Raw genomic sequence first — 14729 nt, 5'->3', positions numbered from 1 at the left:
ACTGCCAAAGACCCTCATCACCAAAGTTAAAAACTCTCAAAAAATCATGTGCCACATTGAATGCTTTTCTCTCAAATGTGAACCCTCCACATGAGAAAGGCAAGGAAGGAAATATGTTCTTCTTTTGCTGACCATGGAAGTGCCTATCTGTGCTCTCCAATTGTCGTACATACTCTAATGCAAATACCATGTCTGTCACATGTATTGGAAGTCTATATGGTTTTACTGTCGATCCGTAAAACCTTAACACAGTGAATTCTTCCATGAAGAACCAGTCAGCCAATTCTATTTGACTTCCGAGTTGAATGCAATCTCTATAAGACACAAGCAACCTAGGCATTGGAGTGCTTGTAATTTCATTATACATTGGTGCCAAAAAGAAGTCTACAAAATGGTTGCAGTTCTTCCTGTTATCATGCATCCTTATCTTTGGCGTCCAATCATATATTGGACACTCTGTTCTCTTCCTAGTCTTCTCATCAATCTTATAGCTCACAATTTGAAGCTTATTGGTCTTGAATATTGCACGATACTTGGATAGAAGGAGATAGCACAAGTAGGATGAGAACCTAAATGTCTTACAGGAACCTTTTTTGATCATTAGTAATTGTTTTGCATGGATTCAACAATGTGCTCAACAAAATTATATCTTACTGGCTGACCTACACAATGGATATTATAAATCATTTCAAGAAGGCTTGCACCCACTTCCCTATCATTTTCCAATCTCAGGTAAAATGACAACAAGGAAATAGTATCCCCAACCCATGGAACAAAAATGTTAGAATCATAAGGAGGCTTATGATTCTGATCCAACACAATACCAGTACCACTCTTTATTAGAGCTTTGATAAATGAATCTCTGCGACTTGGATCGAGACTCTCATAATTCCCTGCCAGCTTTTCAAGGTCAATTTGGACGTTTGAGTTTTAGGCTTCAAATCCTAGGTTCAACAAATGAGCAAATTCTCCCTCGTTTATGGATAGAATTTCCTCTTTTGTATTTTTATTGACAATTGCTTTTTTATCTTCATCATAATTTTTGGTGTAGACCATGACAAAATCAGGGCAAGGGAATACTTCAGGAAACACCATGCTTCCCAATCCAACATCCCACGATGCGATTTTATTTGTTTTTTGTTGTAACATTGGGTTGAAAACAATAAATTTTACCTTGTTTGCATCTCTCGCCTTACTAGACAATGTATATCTAATATCTATGATACGCTTTTCACCATGGATTGCAGGGTCATAAATATCATGGTATTCTTCAGTGAAACCTGGTGTTTTAACCAATTCGGTTAGGTACATTTTGTTTTTCACTTGGCTTCTTGTTGAACTACTGCTTCCCATTTTCCCCATCACTATTATTGTCAATAATTCAAAATAATGCTAGATAAAAACCTGAAAATGCTAACCCTCAAATTGGACCATGAGATTACCAAAAGCAAAAAAGGCGGGATGTAGGTGTTCTAGATTTTACCCAGAAATTGGAATTTCTATTTCACCAGATTGGCGCAGACAGTCTCTGTTGCAACTTGCATTCCTCAATCTAGTAGTTGTTTCTGAATCTCCCTCGATTTACAGGTTTATCCAAGAAATGAAAAACGATTATGATTTACGAGTCTCTTATTTTGAAAACTCTAAAAAGTAGAAAAGTAAAACCTAAAGGGCAAAATATCAAGAATCATGTTGTAATTTTATTAATTACTATTAATAACTATTCAATGTCGAAGGACAAAAAATTCATTACTTCAGTATAAATTCTAAGGACATTAAGAATCATGTTGTAATTTTATTAATTATTATTAATAACTATTCGATGTCGAAGGACAAAACATTCACTACTTTAGTATAAATTTTGAGGACATTAAATGTAATACGTTCAATTCCGGGCGAAGTTCTCCCAAATGTGTTCACTTCCCACATTTGGGTCGAAATCTACCCTAAGTCGTTGATCTTTTCTCATCCAACGGACGAGGGACCAAGGTACCTGTTGTGACTTTACAAGTCTATTTTTTAAGTCTGTTTAATAATTTTAAACTTCTGTCCAAAAAAGTGCTTTACAGACTTACTTATATTTAATTAAATTTAAAATGTTTCAATTCCGAGCGAAGTTCTCCCAAATGTGTTCACTTCCCACATTCAGGCTGAATTCCACCCTAAGCCATTGATCTTTGCTCATCCAATGGACGATGGTACTTGTTGTCAGTTGTCGTGGGTCCCATCACTTCTGTCAGTTTTCAGGCACGTCACCATACTCGTGTCACTTTTCTGGGCAAAGTTCTCAGAAATTTGTTCACTTCCCACATTCACCCCGAAATCCACCCTAAGTCGTTGATCTTTGGTCATCCGACGGTCGATGGTACCTATTTTAAGATGTAGTGGGTCCCACGACTTTTGCCATTTTTCTGGCACGTCACCATACTCATGTCACTTATCGGGTTTGATTTTTAGTCCATTTAATCATTTTAAGCCTCCGCCCGAAAAAAAACTTTATAGACTTAATTATATTTAATTAAATTTAAAATGTCCAATTCCGGGCGAAGTTCTCAGAAAGGTGTTCACTTCCCACATTCGGGCAGAAATCCACCCTAGCTGTTGATCTTTGTTCATCCAACGATCGATGGTACCTGTTAAAGGTGAAGTGGGTCTCACGACTTCTGCCATTTTTCTGGCATGTCACCATACTCGTGTTACTTTTCGAGTCTGTTTTTAAAGTCTATTTAATCATTTTAAAATTCCGACCGAAAAAGAGATTTATAGTCTATGACTCTATAGACTATAGACTTAATTCTATTTAATTAAATTTAAAATGTTCAATTCCGGGCAATAGTTTGAGATAACTATTAAATATAATGTTAATATTAATTGTAATTAAAGATGTGCAATAGTTTGAGATAACTATTAAATATAATGTTAATATTATTTGTAAAAATTTGAAATTCAAAAATAGTATAAAACATGAAACTTAGTTTCTAGAATAAAACAAATAACTAAATAAAAATATAAATTTTGATATGCAATTTGAAAGGTAAAAGTTTAATATTAAAAAGAAAACATTCAATATTAAATCTAAACTATTAATTTAAAGTTTAACAAAATTCTTTGAAAATATGTTTATGATATATAATTTTCAAAAATAGTTTAAAAATATATATAAAAGTTCAACATAAATTTAGTGTATTAATTTAAAAAAATGTGCAACTGCAGTCCTCAACCTGTTAAGGCGAGCAAATTTGGAAAGTCCAAATGCCAAGGTGGCGATTAATTGTTGCACAAGGAGTTGTTTGCGACATGCCGCACGAAAGGAGGAAGGGGAGGATGGCAGGAAATCTTTTTCCTGATCTCATGGCATTAATGTCTTATCGTGCACATTCATTACCCGGCCTATAAGACGGAGGCAGATTTTTTTACCTTTTGATCTGTGTACCACTTTTTGCTTTGAAGCAGCTATAGAACAAATCTGTAGTTCGTAGAATCGTACCTTTTGTAAGACATTTTTTGCAGGAAGTGATTTTGAAATTGCAAGTGACAATGGAGGCCAATTTCACACTTCGAATAGACAAGAAGTTGGTGCCCTTTTTGGGCAAAGTATCTGATAAACGAATGCAAGGACTGTTCAGGTTTAAGGAGGAGAAGTTGTGGGCGGCAGCTCGACTAATGCTTGCGAAGGAGGTGGCACATATCAGTCACCAGTATCAAACTAACATGGAGGTTTACTCTCTGATTATGGTGTGGGCCTGTGAATTCAAACTGGAAGTGGAAAAGGTAAAAATCACATTGGTCAAATTGATTGATGGGGAGTTTTTGATTAACCTAGATTCAATCTTGGAGTGGGTGGTGTCGGGAGTTGGCATTTGAATTAAGGAAGGGGATGACCAGGAGGAATTGCTTCCTTTTATTCGTGGCCCAGAGGGTGAAATCAAATACCAGTGTCGTGAACGAGCCCGAGTGGGGTGGGAAGAGATGAAACTCTTTGTTAAATTAACGAGGGTGGATAAAGTCCTGAATTCTTTGCATGTGGTGGCAAGGATGGAAGTTGGTAGGGCATTGAGAGATAGGGTTGAAGAAGGAAGGGCCATACAGCTACTAGCAAGCTTGGAGGGCGACCCCAAATTCGGGTTCCTAAAGTGCATTCCAAAAATGAAAGTTGAAGCGGCAAAAGGGAAAGCCAAAGCATCGACCTCCGAGGAGGGAAGGGACTAGGAGGAGGCGACCCAAGGGGATAGTGAGACTGAGTGAGCGGCCTATCGGCAATGAACTAGTTTTTTTGTCTGCTTGCTATAAGTTGTGGGAAAATTTTGTATCTTGAAACTTTTCAATTAATTGAATGAAAAAATCTTTACCGATAAAATTTTGTATCTTGCAAATTTTGAAATTTTGTATTTTGAATGACTATATAGTATATATTTATAAAATTATAATCAACCATAATCAATGTACAAATAATTAATGGAATGAATTGAATTTTTTTTTATAGCATTACATAAAAAGATCACGGTATTAAATTTGTTTCCATTGTTTAACAAATAATTGAAATAACGTAGCTCATATACAAAAAGCATTTGAAAGAAATTAATTAATAAAAATGAAATAGAATTATAGAAAGCATTTTTATATCCATAAGATTGTAAGAGGCAAAGTGAAACAAACTAGAATTTGAAAAATTATCATTAATATTTATGCTTTTGAAATTTACAATTTTTTCGTCAGAGATTTGAGTCCCCAAAAAACTTAAAAGCCAAAATGAGTGAGCCACTGGCACTTAGCCTATTAGGGTTCAAGGACATAGGAAAAAAAAAACTACAGGTAGTGGAATTGTTTACAATTTTGCCCTAAGAATCTGGCCCTCCTTCCATGTAGAATTCTTCAGACAACATAAGCTGAGAGAATTCTTCAAGCCACATGTAGTTTGGAAAGTCATCCAGGAGGAACCATTTCCAGAGGAAGTCCCTACCAATCCGTGCCCATTTTCTGTGACGCGTCAGCTGCTCCGCATTAAGGTTTAGGAGAAATGGTTGCTTGGCCACTGGCAGTGTTTGGTCAGGGAGGAGAAGCTTGGATAAATCACTCGCCCAAGGGATCCCTACCCCTACTTCTGCAAGAACGACAAGAGTAATGTCATCTACAAGGAAGTCTTCCTTAAAAAACTTCCTCAACAGCATCAACATATCCACCTTGTCTCCTCCCAAGTCCAGAAGAGCTGCTAAGAAGCGGGATGTAAGGTCTGTGTTAACACGGTACCTATTTTTGTTTCGCATAAATTATCTACCCAACACCATCCGCACAGCTTCATTGGTGAACGACCCAACCTCCTTGCAGATTGATTGGAGGGTTGGGTCTCTAACGGAGCCTAGAAAGGCCCTCAGGTCCTCTGCAGAAATGCTTCTCAAGCGGATGGGAGTGTCCATCTTGAGAAAACAGATTAACAAATTAAACAACCTGAGTAGTGAGCCTATAAACCTAAAATACTGTGAGCTCTGACGATTTATCTACCAAATGGCAAAGGCTAATTGAAGATGAAAGAAGCAGAGATCGTATATAAATTGTTGAAGCTCTTGATTGTAATAATTACTTCTTTAATAGTATTAACTGCTATAAAAAAATTTAAATCTTTCGTATCTCTGCAAATCTTTCCCATAAATGCACGAGTGTGCAAAATTGGAAACAACTATGAACCAGTACCAAATTGGCAAGTATCACATTGGAAGTCGTGGGGACAGAGTGGATTGTTGTAAGTGAATAGATATATATTAAATGAACGAAATTATCGATCGTGATTCTTGACATTTGATACATGTCTATTGAATCCAATTCCATTCCGGGCACTTTCTGGTGAGCTATATTCTCTTCAGAAAATTGGGCCGAAATAAAACTTCAACCATTGATATACGATCATCGAACGGTTTAAAATCATTGATAGATTTTAGGTATGTGTCACCCTTTACGTGTCAAAGAGGTCGTGCTTATTGATACATCATGTAGAGTCCGGACTCAATGTATTATGTGATGTGATGTATTGATGTGATGTGATGTGATGTGCCTTGTCTATTAATGGCAATGAATTTATGAAATTGCCAATGAATTATATATTGTACCATAAATAACAAAATATTCACCAAAACAAATTAAATAATTTTCAAGCGGTGGATAAAAATCGCCAATACATTTAAGTAATTTTCAAGCGGTGGATAAAAATCGCCAATACATTTAATTAATTTTTCCTTCGAAGTAAAAATTTTCGCTCATACAATTATATTTTTGTTCCTTTTAACAATAATTATTCGCCTCCCACAATAAATATTTTCCCCATAGAACAAGGTATTATTCGCCAAAAATTTATGGCATTTTCGTACCCTAGAAAAAAAATCACCAATACAAAATAATTTTTTCGTCATTTTAAAAAATTCCCCCCGAAAATAATGTCTAATTCGCTAGGATTTTACACAGTTGCCCGCGGGGGGTGTTTCTTAAAGTTGTCCCTGGTTCTCAGAAGGTGTTTGTCATTGTTTGTAGTGCAAGTTTGAAGTGTTTTATTGATTTTACATTGCTCTCGACCTGAGCAAGGGTTTAAGAGCCCAATTATGGTTCCAACTTGAAATCCCTTGAGTTTTGCTCAATAACCCTTGGGACTCGAGCCATGGAACCCTTGTACAGTGTAAATAAGTTTTTTTTTTCCCTAAAAGTCATTGAAAGGCAATTTGTCATCATTTTCTAGGCGAGCTTAGTCATAGCCTGGTTAGAAAAATGAGTGAAATGTTGCATGTGCTTGCAGGGATGATCAGTTATGAAGATTCCAAGTTTTTGGCATGAGTAAGTAATGTGTTTCAGAGCTTATGTGGAAGGTTGGAGGTGTGACAGAGCAGGGGAGACAATAAACCCTTTGAAGAAGACAACAAAGTCCCCAAACCCTTCATAAATGCCATTTTTGGATTCCATACTTGTACAGACAGACCTGACTATCTCACCTTATGGATTTAAAATTTCATCCAAAAGGGTATTCAAATCACAAAAGAGTTTTCTAGGTTCTTTGAGTGGTTTTTGAACAATTTCCCAAAAACCGGTTAGGTAGGGCTAATTGGGGCTCTAGGGCTATTAGGCCTAGAAAATAGGAGAAAGAGGGAGCGATGAAGAAATGAAGGAAAGCCAATTGTAAAACTAGTTGATTGGCACGGAAACACCTTAAGAAGACCTACTACAGCCCCTGCAAGTATATGTTAGAGGATTACATAGCTTTGAGGTTGGATTTACCCTTGTGAATCTCAACCATGCTTGAGCAACTATTGAGCATAATTTGATAGGGAGCACTCCTAGAGAGTTTGAGTATTTTGGTTTGCTAAATGACTAGTGTAGAGTGAAAGGAGCCCACTAACATATCACTCAACTTCCTATTGAGCAAGGTGAGACTCTCTTTGAGAACCCCTCCCCATTAGACAACCCCTACAAATTTTCTCCAATTTGTAGTCCACATACTCTAAGCACACTTTTTGAGGTCTCATGCATGATTTAGGACCCTCAATTCTTGATTCAAAGGTTCTAGTCCTTTTTCAGGCCTTTTAAGTTAGTTTTGTGTTTTGGTGTAAATCGGGGTTGCAACACCGAATTACACTTCTCTTCAAAAAATTTAGTCTGGTGCAAATCGGATTTGTAACCCCAATTTACACCACTCCATCACTAAGTCCTATTTCTAGTGTAAGTCGAGGTTATAACCCCAACCTACATCAAGTCCTCCCATTTTGGTGCAAGTCGGAGTTACAACCCCAACTTACACCAAGTTCTACCTTTCTGGTGCAAGGCGAGGTTATAACCTCTACCTGCACCAAGTTTGCCCATTATGGTGTAGATAGGGGTTGTAACCCCAACCTACATTAGGTCCTCTCAAAATGGTGCATGTCAAGGGTATAACCCCAACCTACACCGAGGTCTTACCTAATGGTGTAAATTGGGGGCGTAACCCTGATCTACACCAAGTCTTCCCTTAATGGTGCAAGTCGAGGTTATAACCCCAACCTACACCGTTTTCCTTTGCTTTTTGCCAAGTGCTTAGAGTTGGTGCAAATCGAGGTTATAACCCCAACTTGCACCATATTTCCTTCTTAGGTGTAAATTGAAGTTATAAGCCCAATTTGCACGAGAGTAAGTTTTTATTCCCTTTGTTTTTGCATAAGTGCAAATCGGACTTATAAGTCTGATATGCACCTCCATACACATAAAAATGGCTATGAGAGATTAAATAAATATTTTATATTTATTTAATTATTATTCTTCTATTAAATAGTTAATTTGAAAATATTAATTTATTTAATTCATTTCATGTCTTTCTATTAATTAATTTAATTGAAATATTTTATTAATTAATTCATTTATGCTTTTCTTCTAATCAATTAATTAAATATTTAATATTTAATGGTTATTCCTCTATCCTATAGTCTCAATTATTAAATAATTTCTTATATATATATATATATATGCCTTACTAGTGTATGATTGCTCTGACACTCGAGTAGTATATTATGATGCCACATACTTCAACCTATATATATATATATATATATGTATATGTATATGTAAACATATATATGTAAATATATGTACACACATATGTATATATATACATATATGTACACATATATGTGTACACATATGTATATATACATATATGTACACATATATGTGTACATATATGTATATATATACATATGTGTGTACATATATATGTACACATATATGTATATATATACATATATATATATATATATGTACACACACACACACACATATACATATATGTATATATGTACATATATATACATACATATATATATATATATATATATATATATATATATATATATATATATATATATATATATATATATATATATGTTGACGTATGTGGACATATATCTGTGTCTCGATGTAGGATATAAAAATGATGAAAACATCCAAAAGGCATCATAATATACTACTCGAGTGTCAGAGCAATCATACACTAGTAAGGCCAGGCGTAAAATGAATCAATAATCATCAACCTGCAGTCATTTGGGGAAAGGAATATGTCAGATATATTGAAAAGCAATCATACAACAGAGCGAATGGTAGAGAAGTTATCTTCATGTGACTCAACCGGGGTCACTAATTGTAGCACCGGCTCCACCGGTTGCCATAACTAGTATATATCTACATTAGTACTCGACATTAAACTCTGCCAAAAATGGATTCTAGTATTTGTCTCTGCTCTGAGAAAAGGGAAATGTCCTTCAAAGGAGAAATTTCGAATAAGAGATGGTTGTTCATCCTGAAAATGAAGGATGATTTGGTTATCCATGCGACCAAGAGGATTTTGGGTGATGAGATAATCCTTGCAGAGCATAGACAAAGAGTCAATAGTAGCATCCCAACAGGGTTTGCAGTGATATTACTTACAGTGGGTGAAAGGAAAGCAACAACAGTTACATTATGCAGGTCGATTTTCAAAGAGGAAAATTTGGATAACTTGGAAGTGGTGATAAAATGCATGGATGAGAATCTGCAAACACCATATCCAGAGGATTACTCCAAAGTGGCAGAAGCCATTGATAAGGGGGAGGTGCTCAACGTAGAATTCAAAAGGCCCATCCTTAGTAATAAGGATCAGAGTCTCTACAAATAGAGACAAATAGAGATCTCCAGAAGCATTGAATTTCTCAAGCAATGGCTGGGAGTGGTCAAAGAACCGAAAGGAGAATGGTGGTTGAGTTACATGGTCGAAGTAGGATGGACACCATTCTAGCTAGAGAATCCCACTGAAGCACAGGACTCTGGTATGGAAATTTCGAATGACAGGGAAGAGGATTAATTTTTTGTTACATAATATTTTTTTGATATTATTATTATAATGAATCTTCAGCATAGACTAACAGAAGCAATAGCTATATCAAAACACATAGTACACTGTTTATTCTGGTATAAGCATAGCAAAGGGTAAGGTATTTACTATATGAAAATATCAAATGTTATTTTATCTATACTTAAATAGACAAATATCGTGATTACTATGATAAGTTACTAAAGTTTAGACTAGAAAGGTTGCAGTAGCATCAATCCTTTGTTGTCCAGTGTTTTGATTTCTGAGAAGTATTGTAGACTGGGTAATCTTTTAAAGTAGGAACAACAAGCTCTGATGTTGACCTAGTTCGAAAGAAACCTAGTGTAGAATATTAGCAAGGAAGAGGGTACTGAAATAATATTGGCTTTATTCATCTTTTGAATCTTACAGTTAATATAGTGGATATGCAGAGGAGAGTATTGAAATCTTTTTTGCAAGAGCAGGTTTCTTTTGTTTTGCAGGATAAGCAGAGGGGACTAGGATGATAAAAGGGAACTGAGAGAAGTGGACAGAAAGACAACATCCCATACCAAGCACAGTTTCTACATGTGAAGGGCTTTTTTGTACAAGCCTAATTGTAAAAGCTATAAAAGTTCATTTGTAATCTATAGGTTATTAGTTTAACTAGACCAATGGTCCCGGGTAAGGCCGAAGGTTTTCTCCTCTCCGCTCTTTCCTACCGGCGCCCGCACTGAGCGAAGATTGTAACATTTTCTATCAATAAAATATGGCTAAGGCCTTTTTACCGAATAAAAAATAAAAAATTATTAAATAATTTCTTAAATTATTTAATTTCATTTTCCAACTCATCTTCCATCTCGACTTCATATTTCTTTTGCCAACTCATCCATCATGTGGCTAAATTAATTCAACAAAATTAAATAAATAAAACATTTATTAGCCACTTATCTTCAACTTCCAAAATGAATGAAATAATGTTTATGTACACATATTTCCTAACCTTCTTCTATATTCTCTCCAACATCCCTATATCTTAGGAAGGACTTGAGTTCACTTGTCCTCTTATGCCTAAATCTTCTCCAACCATCCCTAGATTCCCTCAGTCAACAACCCAGTCAAGGTGAGATGAGTGACACTTGTCTTCTCCTTCCCCCTTTCTCTCTACCTTCAGCTTTGTTCATAGCCATCCAAATTTGCAGATCTAATCATGATCGTTGATCTAGGCTACACATCATCTTATCCTCTCAAAGTCTATAAATGTGGAGTTTGAGTTGATAAAGAGTTAGTCTTCAAGTGAGTTTTCAAGTTAACAATTTGAGAAAACTTATGCATCTATGAGTTTTAATCTTGAAGCAATTAGCAATTAGCATAATCATTTAGCTTTAAATCATTTGCATTACATATCATAGTATCAGTTGACTATCAGTTATCAGTCCATTCTTCATATGCCATCTTGGAAGCTACCAATGCTTGTCTTAGAGCAAATCATCTGCAACCAAGAACAATGGAGTTAGGACACAATGAGACTTAAATCATTAAGGTAAAAATAATGTTTTTATTTTAATATTCATTTCATGTAGTTTCATTGGTTGTGTTTGGATTTCCTATAACATTTCCTTTGTATTTTGTGAAACTAACATATTGCAGGTAGTATTCTGATGATGAAATTCAAGTTGACACATTTTGGCGCCCACCGTGGGGTTGGAGCCTCGTATATATCTTTCTAATATCCTGTCTAGTTCTCGCAAAACCAAGTTTAACGCATTAGTAATTGAGATTCATGCCTATGTGAGTTCTGACGATGCTTTTATTTAATAGGTTAGTGCTTTTGTATTGCAAGTTAGGATATTTGGCATTTAGGTTAGCGCTTTTGTCGGCAAATCAACACATTTAATCCTTAGATTGGCGCTTTTATCTCACAGTTTAACACATGTGTCATTTTGGTTCGTGCTTTTGTCAGTGATTTCTTGCTTTTTAGTCTACAAAGCAATGCTTTTGTATCATAGGTTCATGCTTTTTTCCTCTAGGTTAGCGCTTACAAGGTGAAAGACAACGCATTTGTTAGGATAGCGCTTTAATTTGCAACTAACAAACTTTTTCTGCAAGTCTGAATGTCCAAGAACTAAAATTTTCAAACTATTGACATGTCTATGTGCAGGATTGTTTTTAAGCAAATTTCATGTATTTCCTCACGTAGTTAATTAAGAGTTTTATTTTGGAAAGTAACACATCATATCTTTCTCATTTAGCTTAACTAAGGGGATAAATTGATAGCATGCACCTTGCATTTTCAGTGACTTCTTTAAAGTAGTTGCACATAGATTGTAGAGGGCTAAAATAAACTTGTGTTTTCCGTGCTTGATGAAGTAGTAGATAAGTATGCTCTCACCCTCATACGGTGATCAGAAAACCAGCCCTACTTTCTTTTATGTGTAACCTTTAGAGGTTCTACCTTCCTGAGCTGCCTTAAGGGGGCCAGTGAGAGGGGAATGACCCAAAGTGGAAATGGATTAATACCGATTCCTTTCAATCCACTCTAAATAAATCGTGTTTGTGACGAAAGTCACAATCAACATGTTCTGATAAGTTCATATCGACACTATGTTTCCCCATAAACCCTATGGAGTGTAACCTCTATAGGCTGAGAACCTTTTGTATTTACAGAGCTGAAAGTGCCGCATTTATGGCCACATGACCGGAAGCCTTTACTAAAAACCACTTGTACTAGTTGCCAAAATCCTTCTAATTGTTGGTGCAGGAGGTCAAACCTCTGAAGTGGCTCACACACATACGGTTCTTAGTAGAGATATAAATTTTACCATGGGGACTTTTCATGGAAACTGGTGCTTGGCTGCCCCAGAAAAGTGAGTGTCGAGGGTGGAACCAGTGGGGTCAAGCATCTAAATATCCACTTTGAATAGCGTAGCCTCGGGGGAAACCCCATGTGAGATTCAATAATTATTGTCTCAGCCTACCATAAGATTTGTACTTTCTTGTGCATTTTGTTTTTCAAACATTGTGTCTTCTATGTCTATAACATGCTCAGAATGGTCAAAAATTGAAGAAAGTCATCATCTAAAAATGAGAAAAAATCCAACAACTTGTTGGAAAAATTAAAAAAAAATAAAAATCCTTGAAACATAGTCAGAACAAGGCTTTGAAGCAACAAAATAGCGCATTTGTCCCATAAGTTAGCACTTTTGACCAAAAAGTTAGCACAAATGCTTTCTCGCATCTAAGACAAAACATATCAAACCAAAATTTCAAAGTCGGTATCAAAACGCTTCTTAAGTAGAATTGTCTTTAAACTATCACACATTTTCAAACTAGTTTGATAACTGGGTCACCAATCTAACAGGTTATTTCAAAAAAGGTTTCCATAAGCATAAAACATTCAACAAGCTATTGATTCAAATATCTTAAAGTGCAAAAATCAACATCATTATCAATTTCTCATCAGGATATATCAAATCATCTATCACGAAACTTGATCAATCCACCTTGTATTCATTACCTTGGATATATCTTTCCTATTTTGAACCTAGGTTATATCAAAATCAGAATTGTGCTCACATTGGAATCAAGCAAACTTGTAAACCATCATATGCTTATATGACTTTTAAGTATCACCTTAAGAAAAGAAAGCCCGGTTATAAAGCTACTCAGAAAAGGATAAGATTCTTGTATATCAATCGCAAGATCTTATTAAATCATAGGACATTCCTACACCATTTTCGTCACTATTTACGTGGCTGCGGGACATAATTTGATGGAGAAATTTGGCAAGGACGTTCTTTTCAACAAAGAGACGCTTTATCACAACGAATGAACAACAGTGGTAAAATCAACAAAGCATACCTTCCTAAACCAATAATCACCCATTGAGTTGTCTTTGAGGTCAAAAACTTCAAAAATTTCGAAACAATCACATGCCAGTTTGGACTAGAGATCAATACAAACAACTCATAAAACAACAAAAACAAATGCAAGAAAAAGATAATTCAATGTTCCAAACTTTTGGGTATACGATTGTTGGTGAAGAAGCGGTCAATAACACCATTAGAGACCTTGAGCAAGATTTCAAATTTGATAGACTAATGGAAAAATTATTTAGCAAAGGAAAAAGAAAAATATCTTTTGATGTTGGCAAAATCAGGAGCTAAATTGCCACAAGACTTTAACATAGAAGGCTTGAAACAAGATGCGGAGACAAGTAAAACTCAAAACACAGATGATCCAAATAACAAAGATATAAACAAAGAAAGCCATGAAGAAACAAGAAAAGAACATGATAAAACAATAAGAGAGCGTAGTGATAGAAGAACTTATGAAGAGACAAGGAGAAACTGTATGGATAATCCTTTGTTAAATCTCACTCAGCAAATGCAAACTCTACAACAACAAATACAAGATGTGTAGAATGGAACAAGTTCCAAGAAGTATTCATTAGAAGATATCTACTCGTATCCTTTTGATAAAAGTTTGAATATGATACCATTTCCACAGCATTGCGAGATCCCTAAATATGATAAATACGATGGGAAATCTGATCCTCAAGATCACATTAGGGAGTTTTGTACTATGAGTATGTAATTTGCACACGACGAAACTTACTTGATGCGTCTATTCCCTAGGAGTTTAAATGGACAATCAATGGAATGGTTTTCAAGATTACCATCTAGAATCAAATCTTTTGAAGAACTTGTGAATAGGATTATTCCACAATACTCCTACAATGTAAGGAATGAGATAACAATGTTGGATTTATGCAATGTTAAACAAAAGAATGGTGAATCTTTCATGACCTTCTTGCGGCGATGGAAACAAATGTTTAATAGGTATCCAAGAGATGTACCTAATCAAGAAAATATGGACATATTCATTGATAATCTTATTA

Source organism: Cryptomeria japonica, chromosome 1, assembly GCF_030272615.1.
Source record: "Cryptomeria japonica chromosome 1, Sugi_1.0, whole genome shotgun sequence".
In the NCBI taxonomy this organism is placed as follows: Eukaryota; Viridiplantae; Streptophyta; class Pinopsida; order Cupressales; family Cupressaceae; genus Cryptomeria; species Cryptomeria japonica.
This window is presented reverse-complemented; position numbering follows the sequence as displayed.